Source organism: Danio rerio, chromosome 18, assembly GCF_052040795.2.
Source record: "Danio rerio strain M-AB ecotype USA chromosome 18, GRCz13ab, whole genome shotgun sequence".
Classification (NCBI taxonomy): Eukaryota; Metazoa; Chordata; class Actinopteri; order Cypriniformes; family Danionidae; genus Danio; species Danio rerio.
Genome location: NC_141038.1, coordinates 45,567,956 through 45,584,819, shown reverse-complemented (window position 1 = coordinate 45,584,819; position 16,864 = coordinate 45,567,956). Strand labels below are relative to the sequence as shown.

At 34.2% G+C, this 16,864-nt stretch overlaps 1 protein-coding gene across 6 annotated transcripts in view; it reads left to right on the top strand.

Moving 5' to 3' along the window:
- Positions 1-16,864, top strand: part of cntn5 (contactin 5) — a 444,657-nt gene that overhangs the window by 146,468 nt on the left and 281,325 nt on the right. The gene's annotated exons all lie outside the window — the stretch shown is intronic.

Genomic DNA, 16,864 nt, shown 5'->3' with positions numbered 1-16,864 from the left:
TAGAACAAAAACTCAATGCATTGTTGGAGAAACTGACTAGTGAATCACTAATTGTTTAAATACATTTTATTTTATTTTATTTTATTTTATTTTATTTTATTTTATTTTATTTTATTGCTTTGCTTTGCTTTGCTTTGTTTTGTTTTACTTTGCTTTGCTTTGCTTTGCTTTTGTTTTGTTTTGTTTTTTTCATTATTGTGTGTCTATTTTATTATACTCTTGTTGTTTAACGATACCCTATTTATTTATTTATTTATTTATTTATTTATTTATTTATTTATTTATTTATTTATTTATTTATTTATTATTTTAAATTTTGTTTTATTACAGCCTTATTGTTTTATGATACCCTAGTATTCATTTATTTATTTATTTATTTATTTATTTATTTATTTATTTGTTTATTTGTTTGTTTGTTTGTTTGTTTGTTTGTTTGTTTGTTTGTTTGTTTGTTTGTTTGTTTAAATGTGTCGCACTTCTGTTGTTGAACTAGTACTGGTTAGACATGGTAATAATGACATGATATACACTACCTGACAAAAGTCTTGTTGTGTATCCAAGTTTTAGGAACAATAAATAATAACTTGACTTCTAGTTGATCGTTTTGCATCAGAAGTGGCTTATATGAAAGTCAAAGGTCTCCACATTATTCTTATTTTACCAAAATAAAATTTGATCATGCCTTGATTTTGAATTATTTAATTAGGACAGTAAGGTCTGACTTTGCTAAGACAAAAGTCTTGTCACTTAACAGAAACAATTTACAGTATAGAATATAAAGTCATGGTGCAGCAGAAAAAAAAAAGAATGTTGTGTATGACTCCGCTGATCCATACATCTCTGCAATGACTCAAATAACTTTATTTATGAAGTCATCTGTAAACGCAAAGAAAGCATTTTTGCAGGAGTTCATCAAGATTCTTTAATTCATCTTCAATTCACTTTAAGCTTACCCCAGACATGCTCAATAATGTTCATATCTGGTGACTGGGCGGGCCAATCATGGTCGCCAGGCTATACCTGTTCAAATACAGTATGTGGCTGTATTTGTTTGCTTAGGATTAAATTTAGTGATCACAGAAATTGTTGTGGATGCAGTTAACATTGCAAATACACAAGGGAAAAAAAAAAAAAAAACATGTGAGGTTGACTTCTGTGGAACAAAGAAGTGTGTAAAAGTCTGTAAAGTTGTTCAGCTTCACCTAGTGTGCTGGAATATTTCTGTTTTCCTTTAAATGCCATCAAACACCAAAGAGTTGTTTTGAACATTCGGAGTATAGTCAATAAAATTATTTGGCTATAAACATCTCTGAAATTGCTGAAAATGCTATATGCATTTATGAATAGCTTGACTCCAACCCTCTTTTTTTTTTTAGCTATTAGGTTATAATACATGTTCATTTCAAACTGAAAATGTGAATTTCATGAAGTAGAACCAAGTCACATAGTTTATATCACTCAAACCCACACAGCATCTGAGTAAAAAAACAGACTGGACACACTGACACACGGAGTCCAACAAATTGTCTTCATGCCATTCAATAGGTGTTGCACATTAGGGATACAGTCATCCATTTATATTTATTTATTTATTTATTTATTTATTCATTCATTCATTCATTCATGAAAAAAGACAGTTGTTGTCGTCATCTTAAAGGGGTGGTCCAGAATGTTATTTTTAAGGCTTGGTTGTGTTAATAAGATGCAAAGCAATGTGTGCTCATGTTTAACTTGAAGGAAATCGTGTTATTTTTTCATAAATCTCACTTTGATTATACACAGCTACTCAGCTAACATGAAAACGACTGTCATATTTCCTAGTTTCTCTAAAAGGCCCACCCTCAAGTGACTCTGATTGGTCATCATCATAATATGCTGTGATTCGCCGATCGGCTCCACGTCACGCCCTGACAAGCACGCGCGTTTTGTGTAAACAGTCAGTCAGTCAGTCAGTCAACACGTGTCTGTAACGAGTGAAAATGGGATGCAGCTCCTTTAACTGTTTCTGTGCCTTTTAGTGTGTTTATGCGTGTATACGATGAAGTATCTGTAACACGAGAAGCGCATGTGCGCGGGAGAGATTTTTATTGTTCTTTTTCTCTCATGCTCGGATTAAGTTATTTTCTATGGTGACAGAATAAAGCACAAGATGTGAGATGAGACCTTTGTGAGCCTGGATTGATTTGTTTTTGATGTTACACTCCAGTTGGGAAATCATTGCTGTATTTTTTTTAAATCAACGCGTTACAGGACGTCTTTCATGCATATGCGGAATATGCCTGTGTAAGTAACATGAATCGTTCACATATCTTTTGCGACTTTATTGTCCGAGTTGTAAAACGCATAGCAAAGCTGCCTATAGAGAGAAACTCTGCCGTCTCCCACAGAGAGACGCAGGTGCTGGCCAAGAGTGCGTGTATGTGTATGTGTGTGTGTGCGTTTACAGCCGTTTGATAAATATAGATTTGTAACGTTAGCTAAGTCGTTAGCGGCTACCATAATTTCCCGTTGTTTACATCTTTGCTACAACACACCGTTAAAGTTAGACACTGTACATGTCATGATCAATTTTAACAAATAAAAACACTTACAGGTCATGACTCAGAGTTCACAGCGTCTCCTTGCTCCATCTTTGAGGAGATTTTAACTGAATCCAGCACTGAACTGGGAGAGATTCTGGAAGCTGTGTTTTGTCAAATCATGCTTGCTATGTATTTTATAGTTCTCTGGAACATAATTAATATTGAACTGTAAGCACTTCTGTGTTTGGGTCGTGTCATTTGGAAGCCCAACAACAGAAACAGAACAGCTCTGTGGAAACAGCAGGATGGCATTTCTCTCTCTGCAGTAACGTTACAGCGCCTATGGCCACGGCCTTTACCTGCGCAGTGTGGGATGCGCAATAACGAACTTTTGTGATCTCACAGGGGGCGGAAGTATTTTTTGTAGTCCCCAAAATTCGTTAATTGTAGGCGTTGCTAAGCTAACTCTGTACAAATCAAGGTCTCCCTTTGCATTAAACTTTGAATATTTTACATTCAGAGATGCTGTTTATGTTCACACAGCTACATTACACATCAACTGAAGTTTAAAATATAATATCGTAGTGGACCACCCCTTTAAGCTAATGTTATCATATAGGACAGCATCACTACATCTACTGGTTTTCTAAGGTCACTGTAAGGGTATGGATCCTCATAAGTGACTGATTTGGTAGACTATAAATGGGCAGCAACTGTCACCTATGAGTGGAGTCACTTGTGAATGGATGCTTCTGTCAGTCAATTCTACCATGCATTTCATATGAGGAGTGGACCCACACATGCACACACAGACAGTATTCTCAATACAAAATGCACCGGTGGAATGGGCTGACTGTATAAAATAACATAAAATAACATAACTGGTTGTAATGGTGTGACATTTAGCTGACAGATTAACCATTAACTAAAAGCCTAATAGAATTAGCAAATTACTTTCAGCATTTGAATTCAATTCAATACAAACTTGAGATGAGCTTGTCTTCTGCAATGTTATGGATTTGTGAATATATACATACACATATACTTATATGTTGATTAGTCGTCACTTTAGAATTATAAGGTTCTCTTTTGACATTTTTGTCAAAATTGAGTTATTGACATTCTTATTAAATGACAGCTTATTTACATTATGGGATGTCTTTTTATAAGTTGTTTACATTTTAAGACTTTTATTAAAAAAAAAAAAAACAAATGTTACACATTCTGTTTCTAACCTTATAATTCCAAGGTGAAAAAAAACCCCCAAAAAACAAAAAAACTGTCAGTATAAAAAAAAGTAGATAATCTGCAAAAAAAAAAAAATTTAAAAAAAAATAAACAGTAATTTCGTGTTCCATAATTACTTGTTATTACTACTGACATTTTACATATTTTGACTGTAATTGTAGAGGTTACTACTGCCATTTTAATAATTAGCACTGCAATTACACAGATTATTACTGTCATTTTTCAAATTATTACTGTAAATATATAATGTATTAATGTGATACTACAGTTTAATTAATGTGATTATAAGGATTATTACTGTAATCATGCAGGTTATTAATGTAATTATAAAGATTATTTATGTAATTATGCATACGATCTCTAAATATTCCAAACAATTTTCCACTTTTAACATACCTTTAAAACTGAAAAAAAAAATTTAAATAAAGCTTAGGTATAACTACATTCTATTTTCGTAATAAACATAACACATTTGTATAAAATATAACAGTTTTTTTTTTGTATAATTCAATTTTACAGAAAATTACTAGCAGGTGTTTTGCAAAAAAGTATGGTAAAACACGAGACAGTACAGCTGTTTGCCACAAATTTTACAACAATCAGTCAGGTTATTGAAATTGCTAAATTAACTAATAAATACCATCTATAGTAAGTCAAGGCACAGACTATCATTATTAGGATTTTAAAGAAACATTCGAATCTCTATATACATTTCTGGAGAGCACCAAATATGTCCCAGGAGTCACGTTTTTTTGCCGTTTTTGTATTCATGAATCCGCCAGAGTCAGCTGTGTATGCTTTTTGAGGTCTCAAATGTCTTTTGCGAGTGCCATTCAGGCTTACTCTTCTCTCGTAAATCCACTAGAGACCGCTGCCGACTGACTGATTTACTGACTGATTGACTCTGAGCTCAACCAACAGTGTTTTAAAAAGCAATCCAGAAAAAGAAAAGCCCTCACAGCAGCCTAATGCTTACCATGTTTTCAGATTTTACCACATTTTCACCCTGTTATTTACTTTTTTTTTTTTTTTGGCTTTTGTTTTAGTCTTTTTTTTTAAATGTTTTTTTGCCAGACTCAAACCCCATTAAATCCAAGATACATGGAAAAAGCCGTCCACTGTCAGCAGGTAAACGCAAAAAGGAACAATGTCAAAGCATGGGACTGAGTCAGATCTAGAAGCCTCAAATTTATGTTGGATGGTTGGATGGATGGATGGATGGATGGATGGATGGATGGATGGATGGATGCATGAATGAATGTATAAATGGATGGATGGATGGATGGATGGATGAATGAATGAATGAATGAATGAATGAATGAATGAATGAATGAATGAATGAATCCGTCCATCGATTCATCCATCCAGCCATCCAGAAAAAAAAAGAAAAGAAAAAAAGAAAAGAAAAAAACAAACGTTTGCATGCATTTGGCAAAATATTCCTTTTCCAGATTTTCTAAAACATACCTCATCTTTTTTTTTTTCCTTTAGTATGTGTGTGTGTGCATGTTTTTGTGACGTAAGGACATGAATTTGTATAATGACATGGTTAATATACAGGTATCATGGTGGATTATGAGGACATTGCTTATATCCCCATTTCTCAAAAACGTATAAATCATAGAGAATGAGTATTTTGTTGGAAAATTAAACTACACAGTTTCCTGTCAGGGTTGAGTTTAGGGACAGGGTTGGTGTGAAAAGGTTTCCATTTTTCCTGTTATAGCTGTTCTTATAAAACAGCATTTAATTTGTTATAATGTAATATTAGATCTCTTCAAAATGAATGGCTAATAAAAAACAAGCGGAGCGTTATGCATTGAGTGATTAATTATTTCTTTGCAAAAGCAGTTTATTCATAGTACTTGAGCATCTCCTTCTCTGAAATTTACAAAAAGGCCTTGAAGGCTCACTTAAGGGCACGGAGCTATATATATATATAGGCATGTATTAATCAATATTTCAATGACATGTATACAATTTGCACACAGAATTAATTGAACATACAGTGCTTGGCATATACATATATTCAGTTGAAGTCAGATTTATTAGCACCCCTTAATTATTTGACCTTTACATGTCACTTTAAGCTGTATAGAAGTGTCTTGTAAAATATCTAGTAAACTATTATTTACTGTCATCATGGCAAAGATAAAATAAAACAGTTATTAGAAATGAGTTATCAAAACTATTATATTTACAAATGTGTTGAAAAAATCTTCTCTCACTTTATCAGAAATTGGGGGAAAAAATAAACGGGGGCTATCAATTCAGGATGATAATAATTCTGACTTCAACTACTGAAGTACTGAAGTCAAATCTTGAGCTTATCTAACAAAATAACTTTCGATAACAGTCCAAAAGCTAGTACACTCAAATGTATATATATTATAGAAAAATATTTAAAGAAATAAATAAAAAGAGGAAAAATCAAGAGAAGCAAAAAAAAATAATAATAATAATTTGTTTAAATTTTGTAGATTGTATTTTTTATGTTATCATTGTTTTTTTTTTCAACATTTTGCTCTGTAATTGTTTTTTAAATGTTAAATGTTAAAGAATTTAACTTGTGCATTGGAGTGCCTAATCCAACAAAGCATGGTAAATATCTATAGCATATAATCTATATAATACATGTAGCATGTATGTTTTTCTGAACTGCTGAAGTACAGCCATCAACTTAACATTTTTTTGCATTATTGTCTGTTTCCAACTTGTTCTAAAGGGAAAGCATAACTCTTTTGCATTTTGAAGAAGTAGAGCATAATTAGAATTGATTTGTGTTATCTCATGTTTTTTTTTTTTTTTTTTTTTTGAAAAGTGGGATGAGATCAAATTCTATGAAAAGGCACAAATGAGAAGTTAAATTAAATTAAATTAAATTAAATTAAATTAAATTAAATTAAATTAAATTAAATTAAATTAAATTAAATTAAATTAAATCAAATTAAATTAAATTAAAATTTGCAACACATAAAAAAGTTGTGAATTTTAATGGGATTGTGTTGGATAAAGCTGAATATCGTTTTGGTGCCAATGGTGATTTCACTTTGAAAGTATATTTATTAACTCACTGGCCACTTTATTAGGTACACCTTTCAAACTGCTCATTAACACAAATTTCTAATAACCCTATCACACGGCAGCAACTTAATCCATTTAGGCATGTAGCCATGGTCAAGACAATCTGCTGCAGTTGAAACCGAGCATCAGAAAGGGGATGAAAGGGGATTTAAGTGACTTTAAACATGGCATGGTTGTTGGGGCCAGTTAGGCCGTTGTGTGTATTTTAGAAACTGAACTGTCTACTGGGATTTTCATGCATGACCATCTCTAGGGTTTACAGATCAGAGTTAATAATGACATAATTCCAATTCTTGGGTGAACTATGCCTTTAACGTACTTAAATTGTGCTAGGTTTATAACTTGTAGTATGATCATTGGTGTTTAACTGTGTATCATCACTTTACGTTCTTCTGCGTTGTTTGAAATGCAGAGCGGCATATCTTACATTGACGGCTGTGTTGTACAGAGTTCATTTTAGTCTGGTTCATCAGATCTTTTTAACCCTGGTATCAAACCTCTTTAGCTCTTTATCTCAGTGAAAGGTTCAGCAGGTGACCATCCTCCCCCGGGCCATGTCTGCCTCTGAATAAAAAACTAATGCTGGTGGGAACACAGCGAGCGGGCCGCAGGAACACTCTCTACGAAGTGATACCATCTGAGACTCCTGGTGTGCTTCAAAATGAAAATGTCGATTGGGGTTTAGAGAGAGACTGAGATGGGGTGAGGGTTGAATGAGGAAAGGAGAAAAAAAGCCTTGTTATGAAAGATGCCAACCTGTGAATGTCAAACGTATGACCAATATGATGACTTTTCCTGTGCTCTCATATTCCGAATTACTACACAATGCTGGAGGTGAAATGTCTCTCCATTTTCACTTGTCTTTGGTTTTAGTAAACTAGCTCTATTTTAAGTCGTCTCTGGGCAATTCTATGTTTAGGGTGTGATTCCCAACGGCGCGATTCTTACCGTATGATATTTAGGAAGCGAAAGATTTTTCCTCCTCTAGGAAATCATGCAAGATGACCTGCTCTGCCCGTCTGGGCCATTTAGAAAGGCATTTTGGTCTCCCCGCAGGTAATACCTGCATCCACACGTGACCTGCAAATGTAACTGCTATTTTCAAAGAGGTAAACATATGAATTGAGCCTGACTGTGGAGTGAAATTGGACTGATAATCTTTTGCCTGGCCATTTTTCCCCCTGCTATGCCTCTAGCAATCTGAGGTACGTGCAGAAGGCCTGACAATACTTCACAATCTGTTTACTCCAAGGCAAATAAGTAATTTGTTCTTCAGGTCTGCTCATGACTTGAATTGTTGCCTGTGTCTAGCAGGTGCTGGGAAACTTTCCCTATACATGTCAAGGACAAACACAGTAGCCGTATTGTGTCTCAGAAAAACTATAGCCAAATGTAATATAGCTATTATCTGTTTTGATGTTGTTAATTGATTGATTGATTGATTGATTAATTGATTGATTGATTGATTGATTGATTGATTGATTGATTGACTGACTGACTGACTGATTGATTGATTGATTGATTGATTGATTGATTGATTGATTGATTGATTGATTGATTGATTGATTGATTGATTGATTGATTGATTGAGTTATTGATTTATTTATTTGTGTGTGTGTGAGTGTGTGTGATATGACAATATTTAAACATAGTGTTGTATATTTACAGTAGCACATTGTCAATGGGCTTTGCCTTAGACAAATCCACTATTGCTATTCTTCATTCTTCTTTTTTCTCTTCTTCTTCTTCTTCTTCTTCTTTTTTCTTCTTCCGTGCGTTTTTTGGCGCGTAACTAGTCCCACAGTTTTCACCCAGGACCCTTAAAGGTGGGACCAAATTGTCTGGTTTTATCGGGAATGGTGTGCTATGACTTTTATAAGGAGTCAAAAATCCCGTTGACATAACATGGGGACAAACTTTCACACATTATAGCGCCAATTTTTGGGATTTACAACATCTCAAAAGGGTTACAGCCTGAGCAAGAAACATACCCCACACGGGGGTAAATGTTGCACCCCTGGGGCTCTAGGACTTCCGAAAGCTTCCCAGTGTTTTAATGTTGGCCCATTGACTCCCAGTCATTTCCTGGTGCATCTCGAAAAGGTTACAGCCCTATTATCGTTGTTGTTGTTGTTTTTATTATTATTATTATTATTATTATTATTATTATTATTATTATTTAATTTGAAATTGGCTGCTTGTCTAGATGTATGTATTAATTTAAATGTCCTATCATTAATTTTGGTTACACTTTAATTGAATGTGTCCTTGTTACATCCACATTATCATATGTTTAATGTACTAACTATAATAATTACTATTAATTATGCATAGTGACATGCAACTAACCCTAAATCTAATGTGCAATTTAACCCTAACAGTATAAATAGTACACACAGATTGGTATTATTGGTATTGTTCAGTAATTTATTTGATAGTCAAGGACACCTTAAAATGAAGTATTATCTTAATTTGCTGATCATAGTATTTGAATTGTAATGAACAACATCGTTACTTGATAAACCTATTGGCATCTTAATCTTAATTTACTACATAGTAACACAATTATGAATGTGCACAGGCTCAATGGATAGTTTCTTATTGGATCCAATGACCAGCCAAAAGGGTAAAAACAAATGCTTCACAACATTGAAAGTTGTTGGAAGGAAACAGTTAAAGCATTGACAAAACAAAAAACTGTTTCAGTCAACTTCATACAAATATGTCTGGGATTGAATGAGATACCTCTATTGACTCTACTGTGGCTAAAGACTACACAGGGATTAGGAATTGCAGAATTCAGTTTTAAGGGCATCACACATCTGATGTGCCTCTCAGCGCCGCAACACGGTGCGCACATGACAGTTGAAAGTATCACACACCAGAGGCGCACATTCGCATGGTATTTAAAAGGAAACTAATCAGATGGCGCTCTGTTACGTGGCAGAAATATGAACTGTGTTCTGAGTCGTGGCTGGCCGCGGCCGACAGCTACCGACTTGCGGCGCTGGTGTGTATACCCTGATAGAAACCTACGTTTAGAATTCTAGAATGCATTGGCACTGCGTGGCGCAATGCTTGTGGTGTGCGAGCAGCTTTAGAGTAAAACCGTATGGATTTGGTTTTAATAGAGATAAAAAGTAGCCTAAAAAAGTAGTTGGTTGAATGGTTGGTCGGTTGGCTGGCTGGTTGGCTGACTGGCTGGATGGCTAGCTGACTGGTTGGTTGGTTGGTTGGTCGGTCGGTCAGTTGGTCGGTTGGTTGGTTGGTCGGTTGGCTGGCTGGCTGGCTGGCAGTCTGGCTGGCTGGCTGGTGACCGGTTTGTTGGCCCCTGAAATAGTCTGCCTTTTCTGCAAAACTTATGATGGTTGGATCTTCTGTCAGGACAAGGATCCAAAACAGGTCTAGTATCCTTAAGATGAGTTTGTGAAGAAGAGGTACAAGAGTACATTTGCACTCATTTTAACACTTTAAAACATGCTGTATTTAGTTTACAGACTCACAATGACATTAAACGTAAGTATTTTGTCTAAAGTAGCTTTTATCACCTGGCTCACCGTTTCTACAACCAAGTCCAGGGGTGACTTCATCTGACTTTTCTTCTGAACACATTTAAAATCATTATTTATGCCTTTCAGTATAAGTTATCCATCTAAAGTAACAATCCTAATAAATATACAGATAAATATATAGAGAGGTTAGTTTATTTAATGAGGTTGTAATGCTGTAAAGCTGCAAGCGTAATACAATGAGACAAAAACTGTTTTTTTAGTAGTTAGTCATTCTATGCTGCTAATCTTTGGGGGGAAAAAAGCACCTCATAACTAGAAAAGCTACATTTTTTTTTTTTTTTTAAGCTGAGCTTCTGTCAGACCTCTGAGTAATGTAATAGAGTTAAGAGCATTGCCACTTTTAATCCCCCACAGTGCCACCAGGTGTATTAACATTTATTCATGTTCATTTAGTGGATACTTACACAGTTCACTATTGCGTCTTTACTGTGATGTGGGTTTTTCTTAGCTGCTTGAAGGGCAGATGTGCTGCCATGTTCTGGATCATTTGTCAGTTGATAGACATCAGGTTGCGGCATAGCATGACAAAACGCTATATTAAGCTGTTCACATTAGACACAATTCTAACTCTACAGCCGAGTGAGCATATCAAGCACACTGTCCTAGCGTGTCCTCTGTCGCATGTGGAGATCATCAATTGGTTTATTTGATGTGCTTGTCCAAAAGTCTGCAGAGTTCCTTGACATAGATGTAGTTTAGTTTAGTATATCATAGTTTAGTATTGATTGATTGATTGATTGATTGATTGATTGATTGATTGATGTGTGTTGAAGGAGAAGTGGTTTGGAATATTGTAATAGTCCCTGTTCTATTGCTCTGTTTAGTTTTGTTCAGCTTCACACTGTTAACAATTTGTATTTTACATTGCTTAAAATAATGAGTAAACCAGTTGCCTTACAAACGACAAGCTGACTTTAATTAAACAAGTAAACCCATTTTATCTGTTAAGTTGACTTAACTTGTTTATCTTTTTTATTTTTTTTATTTTTTATTATTTATAATTACAGACATAGTTCATTTAGTAAAAAAAAAAAAAAAAAATATATATATATATATATATATATATATATATATATATATATATATATATATATATATAAAAATAAAATATATATATATATATATATATATATATATATATATATATATATATATATATATATATATATATATATATATATATATAGGCAATGAGTTAAAGTCGTGTGAATGTGAATGTTTTCTTTTGTTACACCCTTCCATTTGAGTTTTTCCTCAGTAACATTAGTTATATAATCCAACACAATCTCACGGCAATTCGTAACTTTTTCATTTAGTGGCTAATTTGTATGAATTTGTACGATCTAATTCGTACAATTTAGTACGATTTACTTATCCCCCAATGACGGTTGGGGTTAGGGATGGGGTCAGGTGCCACGCCTCCTTTTTAAAATCGTACCATTTTGTACGACTGACCTCGTACGAATTCGTACGAATTAGCCACTAAACTGGCAAAACGTAAAATACTTACGTTTTCTCGTGAGATCAGGCTGTATAGTCTACACCTTCTCTTTTTATAAATATATCCCTTTTTTAAGCCACTCGTTGTCTGTCGTTCACGGTGTCTGTAGCCCCTTTTACACATACAGACCTTTCCGGAAAATGACCGGCAATTTTCCGGAAAGGTCTGTATGTGTGAACAGGCCCTTTTTGAAAACACCGGTAAATTCGTTCTGGCTATTTTCTGGAAAGAGAAGTTGTAACATTACCGGTAATTTGCCGGAATGCTGCGCTGTGTGAATGCAGAAGGAAGATTGCCGGAAAGAGCGCATGCACGTCTAGAACGTGCTGACGTGAAAAGTCTGCTTTAGCCAATCAGAACAGTCAGACGCATTCACGTCCGCTCGGTTTATGAGAATAAAAACCTTATAGTATTTTTCCAACCACATGTAGCTGCTAGAAATTATTCAGATAACATTTATATGTTCTTCTTAATGCCAACCGTGTAATTACTTATCGATAAGATGCTTATGATAAGCCATTTTTTGTTTACCTTCAAGCTTCGCGTGTGCCCATGAAGCCCATGGGCACACACACATATCATGTACATCTCGACATGCGAAAGTGTTTCTCTATATGTTTTCATCGAAGTTGTTCACAATACTGATCCATCCACAGAGTTTGTGATGTAATCAAATGTTTACAAACACAAGCGCAGCCGTTTAGAGACCATTTCTGGTTAATGATGTCAGAATTTAACGGGATTTTGGAATGGATGTTTGAATGCTCTTTTCCGGAAAAATTCTGTAACGTCCTCGTCTGTGTGAACAGCACTTTTTTGAATATATCGGTAAAGTCGTTCCGGAAATTTACCGGATATTTACCGGTATCACTGTGTGAAAGGGGCTTGTGTGTTTTCCCTCTCTTCTCCTTGCTGTGGTTACTTTTGTTAAACTTCATTTTGAATAACAAACAAACCTGGAGACTGCATTTGCATCATCACCATTATTAATGTCATTGCCCACTACACATAAGCATAATGATCTGATTTAGGACAGACTTAAACTTGCATTTTCATCTGTGCAAAAACTTTATCCTTGGGATCACCAGTGATTTAGCCCTCTTGGATCTTTGGAGAACACTCCATGTCATTCACCCTAACTACATTTCCTATTATGCCTCGCAGTCACACATGCAGCTGAAGCTGATCTGGACTGATTTCATACAGACTACTCACACACATCCAAGCGTTTTAACAGTTATTGTCTAGTCATGTTTTGACCCTTGTTTGTTTTTTTTTTTTGTTTTTGTTTTTTTCTGTTTGTGTTTGTTTTGCCACCTTCCTTGACCTAATCACCTGTACTCTAACTAAAAGCTGCTATTGGATCCAATCCTTGTTGCCAACCGATATCATCAGTCATCAATTTCTTGAATTTAGCAATGCAGTCAGGTGTAGCAAATTACAGTTATTCCAAAAATATTATTTATTGGGAAAAATAATTAAATACATTTGTATAGTACATTTTTTTTCATCTCTAAATTTTGACAAGTTGTTGTGAAGACAGAAACATTTGTGTTTGTGGATAATACAACAACAGCTTCTCTCCAGAATAATGGTAAAAACAAGTAAATCAATGTGTTCATATCTGCATACAGATACCCAATTAAATAAATAAAGAAGGTGGCAACTTAACTGTTTTATGTTCAGTTCACTAGATTAAATCCACTAAATTCAATCCATAAAAAAAAAAAAACACTTACAATTTAACTATTTCTGCCTCCATTTACAAAATCCCATAGTCATAAATATTACATGATGTACATCCAAGTCACTTTGCTTTAACTGCTGGAGCACATTCATAATTGATGAACTTTGCAACACTAATGTTATTGAACTGAACTGAATCAACATTAAGCTAACTGAACCAAAAAAAAAAAAAAAAAAGCACAGCAGGTGTTAAATGTAGATTTGTTGCCTCATTAACCAGCTAAATGAGTCAAGCTATCTGCCAAGGTTTATTGCTATTCTTCATCAGTAGCACATAAAAGAGCTGCAATATAATTGCACAGTCAACATATACAATTAAAACCTAATTATAAACGATTTGTTTTCCTCAATGATTGGTTAATCGACGTACCCTCAACTCTGAAAGTCTGAAAGAAAATCCACAACGTCCCATTGGTAATTACATGGCGGTGGCATTCATGCATGCTCGTCTCTTAAATACAGTCATTCTAATGTGACAGGAAAGCAGCGTGCTTTAAATTTTAATGACTTTGATGCCTGGGAAACTCCAGTACAGTTTTAAAGTAGCACGTCTAGGTGCTTTGGTACAATCCTGGATTTGGTCTTCTGCCAGATTAACAAATGCCAACATCTGCTTCAGATGTTTGCTTTAGTTCTGCTTCTGATTCCAGCCTTGTTTTCATGTAGACACACACGGTTTAACAACTTGCTTAGGTTTTCTGTTTATGACACAACAGTTTTGAAAGAGTTTCTAAAAGAAAGCTAACTTTGCTAACAATGTTGTTGTTGCTTTTTTTTCAGCACACTAAGCTTTTTATTAGTTTACACGTATTTGTCAGTTCAATGTAATGCCATTCGGTTCCCCTTTTAGAATTGTTTTATAACGCCTGCGTGGGTGTAAGGCTCTGTTTGATAATTGAACTGCGAAACAAACATGTTCACATCCATTCTCAGTTATTAAGTCAAATATTTTGACGTGATGTAGATATTGTATTACTGCAGCGTATTAAAACTGCTCTGCTTCCCAGAGATATGGATGCTGAAGCCACCCTCGGAAAAGAGTTGTTGTACTGCTGTGTGTCTGTGAATGTGTGATATTGTATATCACCCCCCACCCCCACCCCCCCACTCACTATTCCTCACTACTCCATATGTGTATATTATTATAGATCATATTTATTTTCTCTTCAAAAATTAGCATCTTGTTGAGCCTTTTTGTAATGTTACTAATTATTGGTTATTATCTGGCATGTTTTGATCAATTTCATTTGTTTGTCTTTCAAGTTTAAGTCATTGTTTTGTGTGTCATTAGTTTATATTGTTTATAATGTTTATATTACTTTATATTGTAAATGCTGTACAGTTATTGCTACTACTATTATTGCTATACACTATTATTTATATTTAACAGGGGCGCTAATAAGTCAGGGGGGCTAATAATTCTGACTTCAACTGTATATATATATATATATATATATATATATATATACAGTTATATATATATATATATATATATATATATATATATATATATATATATATATATATATATATATATATATATATATATATAATTTGAGACAATTTAAGAAATGATGTCATGTAATTTTCATAAATTCATAAATTCATGATCACAGCAACACAGCTTTAAGTGAATGAAAACATTCAGTTGATGTTTAAATCTGAAAGTGCACCTTGTTTAAAAAATATTGGTTTATTTATATATAAGATTAGACTCGGAGCCGTTTAAATGATGTGTCATTTGTCTGGATCTTTTACCTGTTCTTATCAACACAAAACAATATCACATTTGAAGTGTCGTATCCAGTAAAACGTGAATGTGCCTTTCCCTTTAAACACTAGCAGAGTGCAGGTGTGTGTGGGACTGATTATGACTAAGGATGACTGAACGATCTGTTAATTATTGCAATAATTTACCCTGCAACGGGAATTTGTTGGTCTTGGAATCCTTTGCAGTTTGTCGTTGCTATGTTCATTTTCAAATGTTCCTACACACGTGTGGTGGTCAAGTTTCAAAATAATTAATCTTTTACCACTGTCTGGATTATTACTGAATGTATGTCACTGTTTTTTACTTATGGCTTAGAATAGAGCAAGCTAAGGAGTGGTTTTGGGAACAAATGAATCGCTGAACAAATCAGATGGGATTCGTTGGTATAATTAGGAAAAAACAAATGCATATTATAAAACAATGAAAGTGCTTATTGATCTTCAATGCATATCAGCCTGTTGTTGGAGACCCCCAAAACCCCCATAACCTTTTTTAATACATACTTTAAAATTATGTCACATTCAAAACAATAAATGTCTCTGAATAATTTTTAATATTCTTTACTTTTCTGCAAGATGCTCAGCACTTATATCAAAATATCTCTGTTTACACGACTCTTTCCAGTAGCATTGCATACTTGAATCACTTAGGATGTGCACAGCAAGATCAGATGTGTGAATTACCCCATCCTTTATTCAGTATTAGAATGAGCTGTCTCCTGATGCTGGACTGAAGCTGAGTCAGGGGCCGATACATAATGTCTCTGTGTGGACACCTGCATTAAGAATAAACCGGCACTTCATGCTGATGGTCCACCGGAGAGCCACACTTAACAGCCATTACTCTCAGCTATGTGCTTACACGCCGGAAAAATAAATGCACGCGCAGGCGGCCTGCAGACCACAGTAAATATTGCACAAAAAGGTCATTCTGCCACTGACTTAAAGCGCGTTGGAGTGTTGGCGTAAAGGCATATTTTGAATCCTAATGACTTCTCAAAAACTCAATACTTTTCTTTTTTCTCTTGTTTTTTTGCTGGCTAAAACTAATTGGTTTCTAGAAAGAAAGAAGGAAAATACACATATAGTGTTTTATGCTTTTTTATTCTTGATTGGCCTTGTATAATAACCATATATGTTTGAAATAAGCATCCATCCATCCATCCATCCATCCATCCATCCATCCATCCATCCATCCATCCATCCATTTATTTATTTATTTATTTATTTATTTATTTATTTATTTATTTATTTATTTATTTATTTATTTATTTATTTATTTATTTATTTAAATAAAATGTTGCTTGTTATAACTACTTTATTCATGTATTTGTTTATTGTATCATTAAAAACCTTTGCATACCAATTAATATATTCTGCACAAGTAAATAAATGAATAAATAAAACAAACAAAGAAACAA